At 43.1% G+C, this 22,294-nt stretch overlaps 1 protein-coding gene across 1 annotated transcript in view; it reads left to right on the top strand.

Annotated features, from left to right (window-relative positions):
• The window catches only part of TSHZ2 (teashirt zinc finger homeobox 2), a 273,376-nt gene that overhangs the window by 238,811 nt on the left and 12,271 nt on the right, over positions 1-22,294 (top strand). The window lies entirely within an intron of this gene.

Below are 22,294 nucleotides of genomic sequence, written 5' to 3'. Positions count from 1 at the left end.
TGTTTTGTTTTCTCCTCTGTCAGGGCTCAGCAAACTATAGCTCATGGGCCAAACTGTTTCCACAAATAAAGTTTTATTGGGACACAAACACACCCGTTCACTTACAAATGACCATGGCTGCTTTTGTGCTACAACAGCAGAGTCCTGTAGTTGCAACAGAACTCACAAAGTCTAAAGTGTTTACTACCTGGTCCTTCACAGAGAAAGTTTGCTGACGGATATTATGAACCTATAATGCACTCCCTGACACATTATAGGGCACACTTAATGTTTGGGTATAAGGGACTAAGAAAATGATATTGGGAACCTGGAATTAAAAACTCAAATGACTACAGAGGAAAAATTAAATACAGGCCAGGAGAAAACTGTTGTAAACCGGAGTGCCTTTTCTCCATCTCAAGGCAACAGTACCTGCTCAGCCCCAGGGATTGTCACCCAGTGGCAAAGCAGGCCCAGTATTGCCAAATCCTTGGACTTTTCAGGAACATCCATAAATCTGGATTTTTATGTGAAATCTCCGTTTTGTAATGTTGGCAATTACATTTTAAAAATAAGCAAACACTCTGCAGGTAACTACGGGCGCCACCTCTTCATAATATCTATTGTGGTCATCAGGGGATGATCTTATCGTTCCCATTTCTGACCAGCCTACAGAAAAACGGATTGATGAGGAACAGAGATTTTGTGACAAAGTAGTAATTAGAAGGAATCTGATGTCCAAGGGCTCATTACCAGGTCTGTTTTAAATGCCAGCACCTTTTGTGTTTGCCTTCAAACAACACCAAACACCTAAATCACTGAAGTAAACACAGACAAAGAGAGACAGAGAGGTTAAAAGTATACTCATAATCTCTTGTTTTTTTTCCTAAATGTGTTTGAGAGCAATATTGTCTCGTACAAACAATATGACCCCATTTCCAAAGCAATATTCATGCTAAGCTAGTCAGCTGTTAAACATACCCAGCAGTTTGCATTATGATGAAGCTAAGCCTGAGTTTCAATTATTTTCTGGACACATTTAAAATTATAATACTTTACTGGGTTAGTGTTATAGTTCATCCAAATTACTCACAAACTATCATATCAATCTCTTGCCATGGCTAACGCCTTACAGCTCCGTGAAGTTAGGCGAAATAAGAGACCGGCCAGGGTAACGACCTTCATGCTGTTGTTGTGTTTTCATGGGTCCACATCACTGATAGTGTGGATGGCTAATGATCAAAAGCTAGTTTTTGCTGCCCATGATATTTAGGCTAAAAGAAATAAGAAGGGAACACAGACCACTCTTTTTCCTTCTCCAAGAAAATACCTGGTTTGGTGCTAACATTTCCAGCAATCCACTGTACCCCACCTCCTTACAAATTTTACCTCTTCTGCCAAATGACTTCTTGGAAACTTGTCCCCAAGTACCCACAGTTGTCATTGCTATTTTTTCCCTTCTCCACGACACTGCTGCCAGCACCCTCTGAAACCTCAACATTCCTGCCTCTCCCCGGACACTCAGCTTCCGGTGGCGCACCTTGTTCCAGACCAGTGGTACGACTAAATTCATCGAGAGCAGGTCCTGTTAATCAGCAAAGATTTAGGAATACTACCACCAGCAGTTGCTTGAAATTCGTGTCTTCCTAAAGACAGCCTGCTGTTCTGAGACCCTCATAATCAACAGGACCTTTTCATAACCTTCCAGGATACCACGTGCTCAGTGTGTCTGCGTTAATTTATAACTGGGCATCCAAAGGCTCTGTCAGTTGGCCCTTTGTTCTGAGGGACACAGGACACAGTGTCACTTAAAAAGCAGGAACCGTAGGAGCAGGCCCACTTGGGCTCACTCTAAATGCTAACTGGTGAGGCGATGAGGTTCTCCAAATGCCCAGAATCAGCCGGGGTGTCTGGAGAGCTAATACAAGACTTAGACACGTGCAGACTTATAGAACAAGGTCAGATCCCAAGAAATAAATCCATTAGAAGACTATTTTAAAAGATTTCTTATTTTTTCAGGTTGTCATTACGTTGACAAAATGAAGTATAAGAAAACAAAAAAATTATCTATTTCTTTTAATAGTTTACCCTTAATATCTAGAGTTGTACTATCCAACAGAGAAGCCACTAGCCACCCGTGGTGACTTAAATGTAAACCTGAATCAATGAAAATGAAAAATTTCTTTCTTCATTGGAACAAGCCACATTTTGAGTGCTTGGTAGCTACACGAGGCTAGTGGCTACCATATTGGACAGTTCAGACACTTCAGATTTCTATCGTTGCAGAAAGTTGTATTGAACAGCATTGATGTAGAGGTTTTTGTTATTCAAAAGCAGCTTTATGGCTGCATTATCTATCTGTCTATTTGCCTATCAGGTGTTATTACAGCTTGTGGTAGGGCTTCCTAGAGTATAACATGGGTACCACTGGTGGCACTCAAGATAAAATTTCACATCAATGACCTTTTTTTTTTTAACTTCTGAAAGTTATACAGTTATTTCAAGGTGAATTTTAAAATATATGAGAAGAATTAGGCTGAGTGAAAAAAGTGAATCTCAGAAGCTTACATACTCAAAAGCTTACCTCCTCCATTTACATAACACTCCTGTAATGATAAAATTATAGAGATGGGAAACAGATTAGGAGTTGATGGGGTGGGGGGTGGCCGTCGTTATAAGAGGGTAGCACAAGACGTCCTTGTGATGCAACTCTTCTCTATTTTTTTTTGTAGTGGAGGTCACACAAATCTACACACGTGATAAAATAGCACACACAGGAGCATAGGTAAAACTGGTGAAATCAGAATAGGTTGGTGAATTGTATCCGTGTCAATTTCCTGGCATTGCACTCCAGTTAAGCATGATGTTATCATTGGGAACACTGCGTAAAGAGCACATGGGATCTCTCTGTTGTATTTGTTACAACTGCATGTGAATCTACGATTATCCCCCCAAAAGTTAAAATATATGTATATGACCAGTACATCAAATCCAAACTATTTGAATATAATTTCCTAAGATCAAACTAAAGGAATAAAGTGACAATTCAAAAAAAAAAAGGCAAAGAATAGTAAAGAGGTTGTGAATATGAAAATAAATGATGAGTGTGGTACGTGAGAGACTGAAGCTTGGAAAACTCTGACATTGCGATTAAGAAACAGACTCTGGAATGAGACGAAGCTGGGATCTAATCACACTGATTAGCTGTGTAACCTTGGGCAAGTTCCTTAACTTCTTTGAGACTCAGTTTCCTCATCGACAGAATAGGGATAATAACAGTACTGTTCTCATGATGTTATTTTGAAAGTTTGATGTGAAAATGTATGTAAAATGCTAGTTCATTCTCCAGTTCACCAGTTCAAGAACTTAGTACATGGCTGTTACCATTGCATACGTGCATAAGAATTGGCGATGGTTAATTATTCATGAGATTGCTTAAATCAGGGTTGGCAAACTTTTTGTGTAAAGGGCCAGAGAGTAAACATTTTTGCCTTTGCAAGCCATATGGTTTCTGTTGCAGCTACTCAACTCTGTCATCGTAGCACAAAAGCAGCCATAAGTAAATTAATAGGTGTGGCTTCGTTCCAATATAATTTTATTTACAAAAACAGGTGGCAGGTCAGACTTGGCCTGCGGGGCATAGATTACCGATCGCTGGTTGAAATCACCTTCTATTGAACTCTGAGGGGACTGAGAAGCTATTGCAGGCAGACCCACTCTTTTATTCCCCTTCTTTCTTTCTTTTCTCACTCACCACCTCCTACGCTTAGGGACCATTCCATTACTATGCCAACCTGAGGTCAAGTCAAAATAGGCTTTTGCTAATTGTCCTGCAGTGTGTACTTCTATTGATGTGAGCCCATCACAGGTCCCCTGGGTCTTGTACATAGTAGGCTCTCAATAAATATTGAGTGATTGATTGACCCATTAACAAAGAGAGCTGAGTCCCGACAAAAGTTAACGGAGATGGGATGGCCCGACCCCAGGTGCCCTGGGTGCAGAGGGGATGCTAATATCCTCGCAGCCCTCACATTGATTTCATACCGTAGAGACTGCACAGCATTTTATTAGAGATTACATCATTTAATCATTCAAATCTTCACAACACTGCTATGGAAACTATTTGTAGCTGTGTTTTATAGCTAAGGAGACTGAAACTCAGAGACACCAAGTAGTTTTCCTAAAACTGTATGGCTTATTAATTGTCAGAACGGAGGCTTCAACACATTTGTCCTGATTCCAAACTCAAGTCTCTTTCTGTGATGTCACAACTGTTGCTAAAGAAATTTTTAACAAATGGAAAAGTGGCCTGGTTGCTATTCCAGTAATTCTGCAGTGTAAACTTTAAATTATAAAAGAAGAAGAGGGAATAGGTTTAAATTCCCTCAACTTCGTGTTATTTGGAGTATAAGTGAAAAATTCCATTACAGCAATATTTGTGGTATAATTCCAGTTGTATCAAAGTACATGTAATATTATAAAATTATAATATATAATAAAGAATATATATGACATATAGAATAAATATACATATTTGACTACGTGTATATGTACACATTCACACACATATATCTTAAAAAAATGCAAGGTGGGAGTTGGAAATAAATGGCTCACAAAATACATTTAACCTCCCAACTTACTTTGGTCAACCTGCAAAACATTAATAAATTTGAATGTGTAACCTTCAGATAGGGCAAATGCTCTCAGTTTATTACAGTTTCCATTCATCCTAAATGGCTTTCCAATTCTACGTGTCTAAGATTCAAACAACCCACTTGTTTTTCCTCAAACTGGGAATGACTCTGCTGGAGGTGCAGAGGGAAGGGGCAGGTGGGATCCGCCTTCTCTCTGTGTCTCCCAGAGCAGGGGATGTCTGGAGAAGGCTGCCCATCGGGCCAGTTCCACGCAGACCCAGCTGGGCCCACCTGGATTCTTCTTTGTCCCATTCCCGCCTCCACCCAGCCCTGTGAGGCTCCAGTCCCTTTCCACGGCAGATGACCTATCTCCCCACTTTACCGCGGGTCTTGAGACTTCCCAGATTGTCTCTCCTGCGCAGTTTCTCCGACTCTTCCCACAGCCGTTTCTCCTAACTTGCTGGCTCAGAAGAAAAAATAACGTTTCTTCAGATGAGCTGACAGCCCACCTGCTTCTGCATGCTGCCCGCCCCCCTCACCTCTCTGTCTCCCTTGACTTCATTTTTACTTGACCTGCAGCACTTCCCCCTCTCCCTCTGCACATTGGTTTACACATCCTCCCTCTAAAAGCAAACAAATAAAACAAATAAACAAACACAACAAAGCTGCCCTGCCCAAGCCTCCCCTTTGGCAGCTACCTTTCTCTTAGCTTTAACCTGGAAACTTCTCTGAAGTGAGCCGTGTTCTCCTCCCTTCTCCCTGCGAGCCATCTTTTACTTCTTCCTTGCAGATGAGAGGGCAGAGGTGTTTGCACTCTGGCACTACAGGCAAACACACACACACACACACACACACACTCACTCCTAGCTTAGCTACAAAGAAGCCCAGCGGCCATGGGAGCTTTGGTGACAGGACTAGGGTTTGGGTCTCAGGCTTACCATAGCCATATTCTGACAATGACCTTGGGCAGTGTCCCCTTATCTATAAAAAGGTACAATAACATATTTCCCCTCCAGAATTGTTGCAGAGGTAAAATGAGATACTGTATGCAAAGCACTCTCACATGCTATATGCTCAGTAAGTAGTAGCTATTATTGTATGTACGTGTGTATATGTGTATGCCGGTATAAATGTGTATGTATGTGTATACATATGTGTACATGTGTATATATGTATTTTATATATATACGTATAAAATCTCTTCCTTTAATTAGAATAGCCTGCGGTCGGTAAGCATGTCAAACCCTCCCTGCCTTTCCCAGAGGACTTAGCATTGTAAGTTTCACTTAGAGGCGCTCTAATACACGTGTGTGAAACCAGTGAGCAGTTGAGAAGACGTCATATTAACAAGGCTATTGCTATTATTTTAATAAAGCTCAGGTGTCTGCGTGGCTTAGCGTTTCTCAACCTCAGCAACACTGTCATTTGGGGTCAGATAATTCTTTACTGTGGGCTGCTGTGCCCACATCGCAGCATCCTAGATGCCTCCCACCAGATGCCAGGAGCATCTCCATCATTCCCACCCCGTCCAGTGGGAGACAAAAATGCCCCCAGATATTGCCAGATGTCTCCTGGGAGGCAAAATTGCCCCTGTTGAGGTGTCTCCGCCTCCGTGAAATGTAAATAATGCAAATAAATAGCGGGGTCATTGTTTAGGGAGTTGAAGCTCCAAAGGTGAGAAAAGGCAGGTGAGGTTTTGTGGTCACAGAAGGATCAGCTTCGAAAATGCAATTTGCTTTCATATGCAGAATTTTTTACTCCAACAAAGGACTTCAGGAGAGAAAACGCTGATCTCACACCGGCTTACTGAATAGAATTTTGCAAGCTCCAGGTCTACCTCTGTAAATCTTCCAAAAGAGAAAGCCTGTCGCTCAGAATCCTGAGTCTCACCAGATAATAATATATAAAGGAGATCCAAGGGAACCCACACGTTCCTAGGAAATACTTCAAAGTTCTTTTTTTTTTTTTTTTTTTTTTGCGGTACGCGGGCCTCTCACTGTTGTGGCCTCTCCCGTTGCGGAGCACAGACTCCGGACGCGCAGGCTCAGCGGCCACGGCTCACGGGCCCAACCGCTCCACGGCATGTGGGATCCTCCCGGACCGGGGCAGGACCCCGTGTCCCCTGCATCGGCAGGCGGACTCTCAACCACTGCGCCACCAGGGAAGCCCCAAAATTATTTTTTAACATCAAAACAAGCAAGAGTCAGTAGGTCTCCCTTGTAGCCTCTGTCTATTTATAATTATATTTTATATAAACATATTTTGTGACTTCAGCACACAATGGCAAACGTTCTTCAAAACTGTCTTTAATTATTCATTTGGCTGTGCTATATTTTATGTTTCTTTTCATAAATGTTAATCTTTATTATTGCCTTATCGGGGGGGAGGAGAGGAAAACACACACACACACAGTAATACCTGTTATTAAATGACCTATCAGAGTGACATGGATAAGTGTTGGGAGCGATTTCATTGTTTCCTATCTGCAGTTTTATACAGTTTCTATCAAACTGAAGGGTAATTTTTTTTTAGTAGCTGCTTATTTTAAATGTACAAAACCCTTGTGTGTAATTCCATTAGCTGCCCTACAGCATTGCAATCTACAGTTTCCCTGAGGCTGTTGTGAAATATTGATGAAATCCTTGCTTTTGTGGCTTCCTCTGATACACTAAACATTTGTCTGATGTTAGCTGAACTTGAATGGATCTGTTCAGAGCTATATCAGTAGTGACTTCAAAGGAAGTAAGGCTGTTACAGTATTTTTTTTCTCATTTTTCTTTCTTTCCTTCTTCCATTTTTTCTTTTTCTCTTTTCTTTTTTTTTATTTTTATTTTAACGAACTGAAGTTTCAAAGCTTTACCACGGTGTGTACTTTATAAAAACAAAGTGTGTATCAAAGGGTTCCAGTTACCTATCAGCCTGCTGATCTTTCTATTCTAAATGACGGGGTTTTTTTCCTTTTGATTCTGATCAGTTGCTTGTATCACTTTAGATATTTGATGTAGAGGTGGACTCCCCCCACACACTCACACTCACACACTTCCGGGGAGAGAGGAGGACGGGGATGTAAAACAATAAACGTGGCCTTGGAAAATTTAACCCAGAATTCTGTGCTTTTGGAAGCCTGCTGCTTAGGAGTCTTCCTCCCAACGTCAGTAAAAGGGCACCACGAATGAGAAAAAAAAAAATCATCTGTAATTGGCTTTTTCCAGCTAAAGCTGTTTGCATTGAACTTCGCAAAATTCAGGACTAGAGCTTATATCTATCCTCAGGTTTTCTGGTGAGGTTGTGAATTATAACTGCTGAGGTTATTATTTTTCAAAATGATAAAATAGTCTTTTAGGACCTATAAGCAGTAAAAGGATCTCCCAGGCAGGATTTCTCAACCTCAGCACTATTGGCGTTTGGGCCTGGGATTTCTTTGTTGTAGAGAGCTGTCCCGTGCATGGTGGGATGCCTAGCTGCATCTCTGGCCTCCACCAAATGGCAATGGCGACCCCTCTGCAGCTGTGACAACTAGAATGTCTCCATAGACTGCCACATGTCTCCTGGGGGGACAAAATTGCCCCCTACTCCTCCGGATTAAGATCGGTGCGCTAATGGTGTGGGAGTTTGCCTCCGCTAGGAGCAAACAAGGTGCTGATTATTCTGTTTTCAACAAGCAGTATAACAATGGGGAATTTCCAGATAGGAATCTCATAGGACTGTTCTTCAGATTGATTTTCTAGAACAGTTTTGACCCATACTCAGGAGTCCATGCACTGTCTGCACCTTTACTTTTAGAGACCCCTCTGGAAACAGGAAGTAGGCATCCACTTTCTGTCTTGAAAACTCAAATCTTCAGAATCCGACCAGAGGGCTTAACCCTGGACTGGGTGGCGTTGGTTCGCGAGGCATCATTTGTCTGCGGAAGCTCAGCAAATCATAATGAACGATCCCCAAAATGACTTCAATCACTGTTTCCTCCACGCATCTTCCCCCCAAGTGGAACTGCTGACCCAGGACATCACCTCTGCTCTGGGTCACTTAGCACAACTTTTCAAAGAGAAACCCCACTGATGCCACCTGGCCATTGGCTTCATGCTTAAAATGAGTAAAAACAGCAGTATGCTTTTATAACCCTGACCAAAGCTTTGCTATAACTCATTCGAAGACAGAGCACTTAGCATACACCTAATTCATAAATTGTGAGGTTATATTTAATTAATTGAAGGTTGGCCTCACCTGCAAAGTTCTAATCTCCACGAGGTTAGAACACCTCCAGCTTCTTTGATGCCATGTCTCTCGGTCGCCCAGCCCAGGGCATACAGTAGGTGCTCAGCTTTTCAAACTAAATAATTAATATTTCATTAGTGGCTAGAAACATCTTCACCCCCATCAGTCTACCTCTTTGGGAGCGGCACTCTCTTTCCCACCTTCCAATCTGGAAGAAATGAAGGAAGTGAGACCAACAGAATAAAACATAAAGAAAGAAAGAACTGAAATTCCAGTCTCTCATTCTGTCCTCCTACTTGTCCCAGGGCCAACCCTTGAAGAATTCCTTGTTCACTCATTCACTTTTTTCATATATGTATTTATTGCTGATACCCCCCTATACTGTGCTAAAAGTGGACACAAGCAAACCCCACATTCAGTACAACCACTATAATAGAAATAAAGTAACAGTCTATAAAATTCAGAATTGTAATTGGATCACCTCCCCGGAAGTAGATGCCTTAATTGATTATTTGAAGGACAGTGGCTTTCTTTCTCCTCCTTTTCCCTCTGCCTTCCCCCAAGTGTCTATTCACATCAGCAGAGCAGCTGCCCCGTGGTGGCTGTGTCCATCCGAGGCACAGACCTGAGTGGACCCCATGGTCACAGCTGGAAGGAAACACCTGTTTCCTCTGTGGATGGCACAGAGCACATGGACGGGGTACCCACATGCACAGGGAACCCAACAGAACGGAGACATAGTGCCCTGTCTTCTGCAAACAGGCTGAAAGGAGGGGGAAATTGATGTTGGCTAAATGAAAAAGAACAAAATCAATAAAAGAAAAGAAAAAACATTTTCAGGTTCCTACAAAGAGTCATGGAGATTAAAATTAACTTAACCAAAGAGATTCAAAGTAAAAGTGTTTTAAAAAGTCCTTAGCTGCACGTCTCCTTCAAGCATGGAGAAACTGGACGTTCTGTCTCTTCTGCTTTCTTGGGAGAAGGAGGGTTTTTGTCAAAGCAGCAGCAGCAACTTCACTTCGTCTCCATTGTCAGTGTATCTAGAGTTGAAGAAGCTTATTTTCTGCAAGTGCCTTCGGCCAGCCCCAGACGTGTCTGGAGTCTATTTATGTTTGGCTAAAACAAACAGAATAAACAGTTGAGAGGATAGCAGGACAGGAGGGAGAATATAGGGCATTCTTGACATCCTGCATATACAAATCATTGAATGTCTTTCTAACTAGCTGCACTTGTAAATCAATCCATGCACCCCTTCAGAAAGAATCTGCAGTAAAGTGATTTGACTTCAGCTGACAATAGATGAATAGGATTATTGAAGAGCTGTCCTTCTTGGGTTATCTACAAAATCAACACTCAACGTATGTTGAGCTGGTCACACAAAGAGATGACCCCAGAAGCCACCAGACCCAGGCCTTGAAGCGTGTTTAAGCGCTGGGGTGGATGTGCATCTAGAGGGGCTAGAAGCAAAGCAGAGGGCAGAATACGTGGTAAAAGGGCCATCAATGGAATAGTCAAGATCTTGGCAATGATCTTGATCGTTGACCTTAGTTATTCAACACATACATATTGAGTATCTACTATGTGCCCGGTGTAAGTCCACTTTCCTGGTCTTCAAGAAATTTCCCCACCCATAAAGGAAAGGATCCTCAGCAGATAGCACCCTTCCTCATTACTGTGATCACCAACCTCTACAGGAAAATGTAGGGAAATATACACTCCCTCACTATTTGTTCCTCACCTCTCAGTTAAGGCATGGAAAGCTTTACAATTTGAAAGTTGATTTGAATGCTCTTGAATATTTTAATCACGTGTGAGGGATCCCTGAGAACTGGTGCTAGAGGCTAAACAAACAAACAAAAAAGTATTGAGCCCACGCTGATACTGAGCAATGTCTCTGATTTTCTCCCTGCAAAACAAAGACAGTGCTGGAACTCTCACTCTGTAGCCATTCTCAGGACCCTCATCTCTAGTAATTCATGCATTTCGGTTTCTTTAATTAGTCATCTAATATTTACTGAGCCTACCACGTTCCAGGCTTTGTGGAAACAAGGGCACCCAGACTGCTTAGACTGGGTTCCAAGCAGCCTACAACCAGAAGGAAAAGACAAATCATAGTTGCAGGAAGGATCACATTTCTAGTCGAGGCTGAATGTACCTAACCAAAAGATTCCATTGTTGGACATTTCTGCACAAACTTAGATACAGAGCCAAGAAGTCCAAACCATTAAGTAAAAATATTAGTGCTGTTTTAAATACTGAATTAACCAGATAATAAAAAATCGTAAGAGCACAACAATTTACTGAGCAATTTCCACGTGCCAAGCACTGTGCAAAGCTCTTTTACTTTTTTCATCCATTCAGCAATTACTGTATTTAAGCTGAGGCCATTCACTAAACTGCACTACTTATATTTGTACCACTAAGGAAGAAACAATGCTTCTAATTAAACCATGACCCACTTCCCTCTTCCTATCGCTTAGAGTTTCTATTTTATACTTACTGAGAGACTCTTGGAGACTTCTTTTTTTAAGATCTTTATAATTTGACACAAGGAAAAGATAAGCAAAATAAATTGGTTAAGGCATTCCTGAAATAGCTTCCAACTGCCCCCACCAGCCACTTGAAAATACCACTGATTGTAAGATTCACCCTTATTTCTGAGATGTTAAAATATAAAAGAAAGGCCTTGGAATCAATGAAATGCTATTTGTAAACTGTGTTCTATGCTCCAGGCTCCCTGTATCCCTGGAGATACAGCTATGCCTGAGACACAAAGTCCCAACCCTGCTGGAGTCTAAATGGCAGAGTTCAGATGTAACAATTATATGTATAATTGTTTGATTGCAGGTTTCATGGAAACCACAAGAGAAAAATCCCATCAGACTAAGAGGTGATCCTTGCCTCATCAGGTGGCCAGGAAAGATCCTCCACGGCACGTTATATGAAAACTGGAAAGTTGAGTACGAGGCAGAAGAAGAATTAAAGAAAGAGAAAAGTAGCATGTTCTCATTAAAGCCTTTTAACAGTCGTATCGGGTTGGTACTATAATCCTCATTTTACAGATGAGGAAACTGAGAACTGGAAAGCTTAAGTAATTGCCTAAGTGCACACAGCTAGTACGTGATAGAGCTTACCAGCAGCTGAGTGATAGGAGAGGATCCTTCTCCTCTCAAACTGTGAATTGTTCTGTTCGTTCGGATGGGCAGACTCAGTTCTTGCTCCTTTAGAGAGTGAGGAGGGACTTCCGGTCAGAGAGAGACTCTTCGTTGTAGATCCAGATGTTATCAAATAGTTTCGGTGCTAACAAAGAAAGAAGAGTTTATTTACATCACAGACTCTGTGTGTCCTGGAACCAGGGGTTGCAGTGTCACAGGACCAGAAATATGGATGCAAAACAAGAACATGCTTTGGAATTTTCTTCCAAGCAGTTAGATTTTTAAATGCCTGTCTTAAGTACCTTTCAGAAACATATTCAACAGTCCGGGGTCTGTGTGGTTATAAGCCCAATCCAGCTGAAAGCATGGACACATTTAGTATTTTTCCAATTAAGAGGCATCTCTCATATTACAGCAGGTATTTTTGTGTTTCTGCTTTTGGACTTACCCCTAGATATAGAGCCTGATTAGGTTTTTAAAAGGCTAGCATACTGAGCAAACGATGGAAGTCTGGGAAGCAAGACCAGTTCCTGGGGCCACCGTTTACCGGAGAATAGAATGTTGGTGCAAAAAGCCCACAGCAACCCAGAAAGGGTCTGGTGAGTGGGCCAGGATTTTAGTAACTGAGTTTAGCTCACTTTGTAGAGTTAAAAATGCACAGGATTCCTTAAGTAGCCATTGATTCACTCAGTGAACGTTTATTGAGCACCTACCCTGTGCCACGCACTGCCTCTAGGTGACTTACACTACAGCATCGAGCCACCCAAACCAAGATTCTTGCTCCAGTGGAGCCTACAAGCTAACAAAGAAAGATCACAATAAACGACAGAAGGAATAAAGAAGTCAGTTCCACAGTCTTAAGTGGTAAGTGCTATGGAAAGAGAAGGCGTAGAGCAGAGTAGAAGAATCGGGCTCCTGAGAGAGTGGGGAGACCAGCTGCAATTTAAACAGGGTGATCGGAGTAAGCTTCTTTAGGAAATTGCTTTTGAGCGCAGACTTACAGAAGGTTGAGGAAAAGCACAGAGGGAACAGCCAGTGCAAAGGCCTGGGAGCATTCCTGGCTTGATTGAGAAAAGCGAAGAGGCCAGCACGGCTGGAGCAGAAAACCCAGAAAGAGAGGGATGGAAGAGGGGGGTAGAGACGAAATGGAAGCTAAACGGGCACGTAAATCTGAGGGCCGTGGGGAGAAGGCTGGCTTTCTCTGTGAGTAAGATGCATTTCCCTTGGGGGGTTTGAGCAGGGAGGTGACATGGTCTGATATATCTTTCATTCTGACTGCTAAGAGTGTTAAGAATTGACTGCAGGTAGCAAGGATTGAGACCATTTTTCACTTTCCATCCCCTAGGACTGTGCTTCATAACTTACTACCTCATTGCAGAACGCTGAAGGGGAGAATGCTTGGGCCTGGGGTCTGTGGGCTTGGTTTCCTACCTGCCTCTGCCAGTTTCTTCCAGAGACCCACTTGTATCTCTCCTGCCAGCCTCAAATTCCTCCCCTTTAAGACAGAGATAAGAATGCCTACCTCATAGGATTATTTCCAAAGTTAAACGCATAGCCAACACTTCGCACCGTATCAGGCACACAGTAGACGCTTGAAGAAGTACGAGGAAAGCTCTTTCTTCGTATCTCCCCAAGAAACAAGAGGTTTCATAAGCTGCCAATTCTGTAGTCTGGAAGGTGTTCAGATTTATCATCTTTCCTTTAGGATGGTTTGCTTGAGTAATTAATTCAACGCTAAGATTTTATTGGTGAGGAGCCTAGGATTTTCGTAACTGAGTTAGTCGAACATGAAAGGTCTTTAAGGATGAAGGATAAAATAAAGTCTGTTCTGTTACAACTGATATTTCCTGAGCAAATGAGCTCCCTCCTGATTGGTAAACCTGTCAATGATAGAAATATAATAAGGATGTCACATCCATTCACATGAGTTTTCCCAACATGGTATTGTTTAGTAACACTAAGTAACAGCAACTAAATGCGAAGTTCACTAACAGCTGAATGCAGGAAGCCACAAAGAGTGCAGGCAGCTCTTAGAAGTCCCATCGACTCCCTCCTGGCGCAAATGGTCAGCCTTGGGAGCCTGCATTGTCAACCTCTCCCCAGTCTTTGAAAATTTCAACCCATCTCTAACCCCACAGTCTCACCACCTCCTTAAACTCTTTTCTACACAACTACCATCACTTCTTCCTTTACAAAGTAAAGTCCTTTATTTGCTGTAGCATTGTTTTATTTGTTATGAATTTAACAAGTGTTTTTAACTGGACTGGTATTTTTAATATGGTTTTGTTGGGTTGTATTCTAGGTACCTACCTGCTTAGTTTTGAACTGGCTTACCCTAACCTTATTTTTGCTATTCAGTGCTATCATTTTAATGCAAGGTTTTGCAAAATGCAAGACTTGTCGAGGAATGTATATTGCATTACAGCGGAAACATACACCTGTGCCACACACCCCAGAACAAAGCAGGGCCCAGTTGAAAACAGGCATGGACGTGAGTATGAGCTGGAAAACGTAACCACGAGAGGGTGACGGCTCTGGAGCCTCACGTGCTCAATTCAAAGCCGGAGTCTACCAACATCTGGGACGTGACCTTAGGAAAATTAACTTTTCGAAGCCTACGATTCCTCTGTCTTTAAAAATGGAACTAATAGTATCACTCCCATCAGTGAAGTGTGAGGCTAAAATAAAATCATGCATGTACAATATTAGAATATGGTACACATAGAAGCAGTTTGTAAGTAACCAGGGTTCTAATGAAGTGGTACAGAAAGAGCCATCTTCCCAGCAGAATGAGGTCAGATGGAGGTCTCAAAAGCAGTGCTTCTAATTGATTTAAGCAGACGTTTTTGTGCGTTTGGAGCCCAGCTTAACTCTGAATCACACGCAGCTGAGTGATGGGTGCACTCTCCAAACCCAAGTCAGGAGAACCTTTCCCTCTGGCCTTGAATCCTTGACTGCCTACATCTGGACCACTGGCTTAAACCCAGTTTATGTGTGCAGATGATATCGAGCATACGTATACGCGCGCACGTGCGTGTGTGTCTGTGTTTGGGTTCCTTTTCTCTACATATGAAAAATATAGCCAAGGAGAAGACAGTGCTCCCACAGCTGGAAAAGATGAGATCATTTGTAAGTGGCTTGTTAAAGCGCACATCATTTTCCTGATCAGCAGTAGCGAGCCTGCGTCTTCAGGAGCTGATGCGATTTATCATGTTATTATACATTTAGGGGCTTTTTGAAAATGCTGTTATTTACTCAGCCGCCTGTGTATATAGACTATTTAAAGCAGATTTTTGACCCAGTAGACTGTACCAGCCCCATCTATCGTCTCAGTTAGCATGTGGGGACTCTTAAATATGCAGATTATTGACACAGTAGACTGTAAGTGCGGAAAACATACTCTAGAAGGGTACATTCAAGTCACTGGGGGATGATATGTTCCTACAAAGCATCTTCAAGGCAGATCCATACATAGAGCCAGGCTCTATGGAAAAATGTACATCGGGATGGAGGGGACTTTGGCTTTGGAGGGAAATTCTTGGTTTCTAGAAAGAGGATGCTCTAATTAGCATTGCTTTATGGTCTGCCCATGTGTCTGTGTACTGAATGCCAGGCAATGTGACCAAGAGTCTGAGCTTGCTTTATTCTACATGCAAAGAAACCATCCTGTTAGAGTTAGCAGGGATTCATTCTTTGATTCAAGGTATGTATTCAGCACCGTCCATTAGACAGTGAGGTCTTTGTTTGCAAACCACAAATGTTATCTCTGGCTAACTCAAGTCAAAAGAAGGAATTTGCTGGAAGACGTGTGGAGTAGCTTACTGAAGGGGGAGGAGCCAGCAGGCCTCTATCACGGGGACATAATCAGAGGGCCATCTCTGCTTGCTGCTGCTGTCAAGATGGATCCACTCCAGCCATTTTCCATCCTTGAGTTGTGGGGTCAGAATTCAGATTCCAGGAACAAGAGTCTGACTGGCCAAGCTGGAGTCATGTGCTCGTATTAAACAAACATGAAATGCCAAAAACAGGGAAAGAAAAGAGAGAAAAGAGAAAGTTCTCGTGTTTTCATTTTACCTCTCTGCTCTTTAAACAAACCATCAACTATTTAAACACATGTTATCTGGATCATTCTTGCTGGAGAGTAGTCCAGATGCACTGGAGTTTCATTAAATTAATCCCCCGAAGACTAGAACCTATGTCCTGCTGGCTTCTTCCCAATGTGCTTGGAAGAGAGCAGATTTATTCCCCCTGGACCTGACAATGTTATTCTTACATCAGTTCCAAACTGATCATATGCCTTAAAAATAAAATCAGCTACACTACCTACTTTAACATGAAGAGAGGAGATGGGGCTTCCCTGGTGGCGCAGTGGTTGAGAGTCCGCCTGCCGATGCAGGGGACACGGGTTCGTGAAGATCCCACATGCCACGGAGCGGCTGGGCCCGTGAGCCATGGCCACTGAGCCTGCATGTCCGGAGCCTGTGCTCCGCAATGGGAGAGGCCACAGCAGTGAGAGGCCCGCGTACCGCAAAAAAAAAAAAAAAAAAAAAAAAAAAGAGAGAGGAGTTGATCTCAACTCTTAACTCACCTAAACTGCAGAAGCAGAGGGGATGATTGGCAAGGGCAGGGCAGCCACGCCAGTGGGAAATGGATGATGCTCTGACAAAAGCCTCAAGAACTTTTGACGATAGTCACCTCGAGAATCACGCTTGGCCCTGAGTGTGCAGCAGTGAACAAGGCAAATAAGCTCCAGCATTCATGGGGCTCATGTTCAAATTGGGGAGAAAGATTTCTCATGCTAGGTCTTCCATTCTTGGCATTATTGCCTTTTAGGCCAGATCATTCTTTGCTGTGGGCACTGTCCTGTGCACTCTAGGGTGTTCAGCAGCGTCCCTGACTTCTACCCGCTAGATGCCAGCAGCAACCCCACCTCCCCAGTTGTGACAACCAAAATGCTCCCAGACATTGCAGATATCCCCAGGGAACAGAATCACCCCAGCTGAGTCATCAAGAAATATGCTGGGTGTCACTGGGGAGGAGTGGTAGGAGCCCACGTGTGTCTATAATTCAGTGTGTGCTTATGGGCTGGGACCCTCCTTAGGTAAATATTGTCTCTGCTGTTCTCTTTAAGCAAGATCCTATGTAAAGGGCTTCCCTGGTGGTGCAGTGGTTAAGAATCTGCCTGCCAATGCAGGGGTCATGGGTTCTACCCCTGGTCTGGGAAGATCCCACATGCCACGGAGCAACTAAGCCCGTGCACCACAACTACTGAGCCTGCGCTCTAGAGCCCGCGAGCCACAACTACTGAACCCTCATGCCACAACTACTGAAGCCCACGCGCCTAGAGCCCATGCTCCGCGACAAGAGGAGCCACCGCAATGAGAAGCCCACCCACCTCAAGGAAGAGTAGTACCTGCTCGCCGCAACTGGAGATATCCCGCGCGCAGCAACAAAGACCCAACACAGCCTAAATTAATTAATTTTTTTAAAAAAGATCCTATGTAAAGTCGTAGAATACAAAGCTGTCAAGGAGAGAAGGGCATTTCCAGAGTCCTTGCTGAGTGCCAAGAACTCCCAGTGCTGGGCATGTGAAAATAAACACCAATAGCCTCCTTGCTCTTAAAGAGCTTACCATCTGGGAGGTGGGATCCGGAATCACAGTTTGGTTTGTCCAGGAGTAGATGTGGGTAAAGCCCTATGGATCACAGAGAAAGGGAGACTCTATCTGGGGCTCTTGGAGAAGGTCTCAGGAAGGAAGTGGCACATAAAGTGGGCTCAGAATTTGAAAGAGCCAATGTGTAAGTTACAATGGATTAGGTGCTTGACTATGAACATCAGTCCCAAATTTTACAGTATTGACCTTATCGTCATGGATAATTAATGGACAGAATAGGGAAGCCCAACCTCATTTTTAAATGTTTATAAGTAACAAAACATTAACAAGACCTGGAAAGGCAACCAATGTCCTCCTTGAAACTCTGTCTTTAGGTACAACGGCTGTCTTTAGGTACAACGGCTAATTCCCTTTATTATCTCCTAATAGACAGTCAAAGGTGTTAGAGGCCGCATGCAAGAAGATTCTCTTCTAATAATTTGACCCAGGCCTAATCATCCTCCTCCAGGTCAGAAAGCTCTGGTTCTTCTTCTTGTTATGTCCCTAGGAAAAGACAAATGATCTTTTACACCAAAAAGCAAACTAACTAACCAATTAGCTGAACAAAAAGCTGCCTTTTCAGTTGTTGTTAAGGAAAACTATGCATATATTATTTTTTAGGAGAATTCAGCTTTCCTGAAAGTGGTTTGGGAGCTGACAGAAAACTAACATCAGAAGACTTTCAAAGCAGAGGAGGGCTTCCCTGGTGGCTCAGTGGTTGAGAGTCCGCCTGCCGATGCAGGGGACACGGGTTCGTGCCCCGGTCCGGGAAGATCCCACAGGCCGCGGAGCGGCTGGGCCCGTGAGCCATGGCCGCTGAGCCTGCGCGTCCGGAGCCTGTGCTCCGCAATGGGAGAGGCCACGGCAGTGAGAGGCCCGCGTACCGTAAAAAAAAAAAAAAAAAAAAAGCAGAGGAAAATACATAAAACAGAAGGAAAAAAAAAGGTCATAAAGAATATCAAGGACAAGACAGTGGATGTGTTATGAGCCATATATCTATGCTCCCCTTCGGAGAAATTAGATCCGCAGACACTGTTGTCCTCACCCACTGTCCTCTCCTGTGAGAATGACCAGTTCAGTAGCATTGTGGGGTTGGGAAGAATGCTGACATAGTGACCTCAAGACTTGTCCCATTCATCCATCTCCTTTGTAGGTAGGGGCAGAGAAAAGATGACAAGCTTTGAAAAGACCAGCCCTAACCTTAAATCAAAGGATCAGAAAACCCTGGAGGATTTTCCATCAGATTTTTCAAACTGTCGATTCAAAAAGATCGAAGACCTCTGTATGTCCCAGAATTGGGGCCATTTCCAAGAACTGCTTCATCCAACTGTCCAGTGTGGGTTTGGCCTCAGATCAGACTTGCTGTTTTAGATAAGTTGCCTCCTGTAAAAGCTAACCTAGTTAATTAGGAACTGAAATAGGTCAGGATTTATTTGACAGAGTTACTGGAGTTATTTAGAAATGCTAATCCTTTTCATCATTAACTTTTTGTTTGTTTGTTTCTTGTAGTATAAAAATACTCATTCTGATAAGGGGATTTAAATGGATCCAGAAGGAATTGGTTGAGAATAATGCTAGGAGGCCGATGGATTTTTTTTTTTTTCAGCCAACACTTGAAAGAGTAAATACTAAACATCCCGAGAAATCCAGCTTCAAAATGTGTCTCTTCACGACGACGTCTTTGTTCTTGTAACGCTAATAAGAGGGAACGTACATTGAGTGCTTATTATTGCCAGGCATTCCGAGTTCTTTCCAGTTATCTCAGTTCTCACAGTCATCTTTGAGGGAGGTACTACTATTATCTCCAATTTATAGATGAAGACATTGAGACCCACAGAGGCTGGGAGTTTGCTCCAGATGACAATGTGAGACGTGACAGAGGTGGGATTTGCACCCGGGCAGGCTTGCTCCAGACCTTGCGCTCTTCAATTCCATGTCGTAACACCTGTGAACGTGCTGTGCGTGCTTTCTTCTCTAGTTCTCCCCTAACACCACCAAGTGTTCCCCATAGAGCCCCCGCTTCACTGACAACTAGAAAGAGGGTGAGTTGTCGCCAATTCCCAGCGCCAATGCCGCTGACCTTGGCTTTACAGCACTTCTCAGCTATTGACATCTGAGACGGAATATTTCTTTGTCTTTGTGAGGGCTGTCCTGTGTATGGCGGGGTGTTTAGCGGCACCCCTGGCCTCTCCACCCCCCAGTCGCCAGTAGCACCTTGTCTCCAGTCATAACAAGCAAAGGTGTCTCCAGACATTGTCCAAATGCACAAACATGCACCGGGTTGAGAACCACTGGGTTGGAGTGTGACGGTGACCCAGTTGGCTCCTGGGGCCACGTGTTCTTCTATAGAAACCAGCTAATAAACTCGTTCACCTTGAAGTGCAAAGGTGAGATAAGAGAATAAGTCTTTATATTTTTACAGGGGATGAGTTCTTGATTTGCCTCATGTCAAATGAACAAAAGTCAAATTGGAGTGTTTGAGGCAAGGAGAAGCAGCCTGGAAACCCTGCTCAACTCCTAGGGATGGGGGGAAGTTCTATACACCGTGGTCCTCATAGCCAGACTGGTCACAGTGATCATACTGGCAGAGAATCCAACAGGAAGAGGAAGAATTGGAAGGTCCAGTATCTGAGCCATTAATCATAGAATTGAAGAATACCAGGGCAAGGGGATCCTTGTCTGACTGAGTCACTGCTCATAAGACGTGAAAGGTCTTTCCACCTTGGACTCCTGTGATTCTAGAGATAGCAGACTTTTCACCAGAAAAGCAAAGGCCAGCTCGCTTTCTGACAGTGCCAATTTGCTTCTCTGAAGGAACAGTGAGCTTTCTTCTCTCTCCCTTTCTTTCTTAATGGGAAGTGGTCACAGCCGTGAACTTAACAAAAGAAGCAGGTTAACATTTGTCCGTTCTTGGCTAATGCAGTTAGACGTTTTCGAGAAAAGGCAGTGAGAAGTGGTCATTAGCCATTATCTGCATGAAATATTTCAGAGAAAGAAGCAGCATTTGCCAAAAAAAAGAAACGATGTTTGACTTCAAGCCAGGCAAGAGGGAAACAAGATCACCTTCTAGCTCTGTGGGATGGCTGTGCTAATGATGTTATTTCAAGTAAAATGGGAATATACGTCTGAAAAAATACAGATGGTGCATCGGCTTCATATACTTTCTGAAGGTCATTCTAGACAATGATCCACTGTCCCTTTTCTTGGCAAAAAACCCCCACAAAAACCCTCCAAACTTTATAGTCTTAGAAAGAACTATAGGCGTGTGGGTGTGTTTATATAGCCCTACGTGGGGGAAAATGTACAGAAAATCAGTATGTACATTTTGCTGAAAATAGTTGCTACCACTTGAAAAGTCAAAGCCTAGAACTCTTATTTTGATAGGAAAGTCTCAGTTCTATTGTGTAGTTTCTTTGTCCCTGTTTCATTTCACTTTTCTTTATCCCCTGCTCCTGACTTACGCTCTCTCGGTGTGAGGATAATATAAGGATAATGATTTCTAAACTGGAACTACAAGAAATCTTATGAAGTGGCCCCCTTCTCACCCTTCTCCATGAATATTTTCTCACTCTGCTTTTTAAAATTGTCACCAGGATATTTCCCAATAATAACACATGCCAGACTGAAATTCTAGGTAGTTGAATATAAAGCACTTTTTCTAGGAGACCTTCTGCTTTGACCATTAGTCATCTCTCTCATTGCAAAGCCAAGGCCTCCAACAAAGGCCTGTTTTCTGGAATCGTGAGTTGTTTTATTTCTTGAAGATTGCAGACATTATCATTATGGGTAATAACCTAATAACTTGCCATTTGATGTTTGCACATCACTTCTACGGAAATTCCCAGCACACACACCACTGGCTCCTTGTATGAATGATTTAATATTAAGTAACAAACCCCAAATCAGATAAAGCTCTCTCCTTATGCATGACACTTGCAAATCTGGTTCATATCTAATGCAAATATCATCAAAAGCGGTTGGCTTGGAACAGGATTTAGGGATAACAAAGAATGCCAAAGCCAACTGATTTCAGCCGTCTTCGGGTTCAGATGGGCGGTCAGGATGTGCAGTGGTTATAAAGAGCCTACAACAGGACTGAGAGTCAGGAGGTAGTCCTGCAGCCTTGTTGTGTTACGTACTTCATCACATTTGATATTCCTAACTATCCCATGAAGGAAATACTATTAGTGCTCTTATTTTATGGATGAGAAAACAGAGCCTCTGAAAGTTTCAGCAACTTTCCTGCGATCACATTTAAACAGAAACCGGCAGATGTGAACTGAGGCCTGCCTGATCCCGTGGCCAGTGGGCCATCCTATCTCTTCAGTTAACTGATCAGTCGTTGACTCAGTGACTTTTATTTTTCTCTTGCTCGGCGTTTCCCAGTCTAGCTGGAAGCAATTATCTAAGCCACAGGTATTTCATCCTTTGCTGCCTGGAGAGGAGTGGGGCTGGAACTCTCGAAGTCGTGTTCTCTTCCCAAAGCTGGTACCCACATACACGTAGGAACATAGGCAGAGAGGAGTAGCTTACCAGATCTCTTGCTCCTAATTAAGAGTCTCGCCATTTACAGCAGGGCATCTCAAACTTTCTTGAGCCTATGAATCCCCCCGGGGATCTTGTTAAATGATTCCTATTCGATAGGCCTTGGATGGAGC

Source organism: Lagenorhynchus albirostris, chromosome 15, assembly GCF_949774975.1.
Source record: "Lagenorhynchus albirostris chromosome 15, mLagAlb1.1, whole genome shotgun sequence".
In the NCBI taxonomy this organism is placed as follows: domain Eukaryota; kingdom Metazoa; phylum Chordata; class Mammalia; order Artiodactyla; family Delphinidae; genus Lagenorhynchus; species Lagenorhynchus albirostris.
This window is presented reverse-complemented; position numbering and strand designations above follow the sequence as displayed.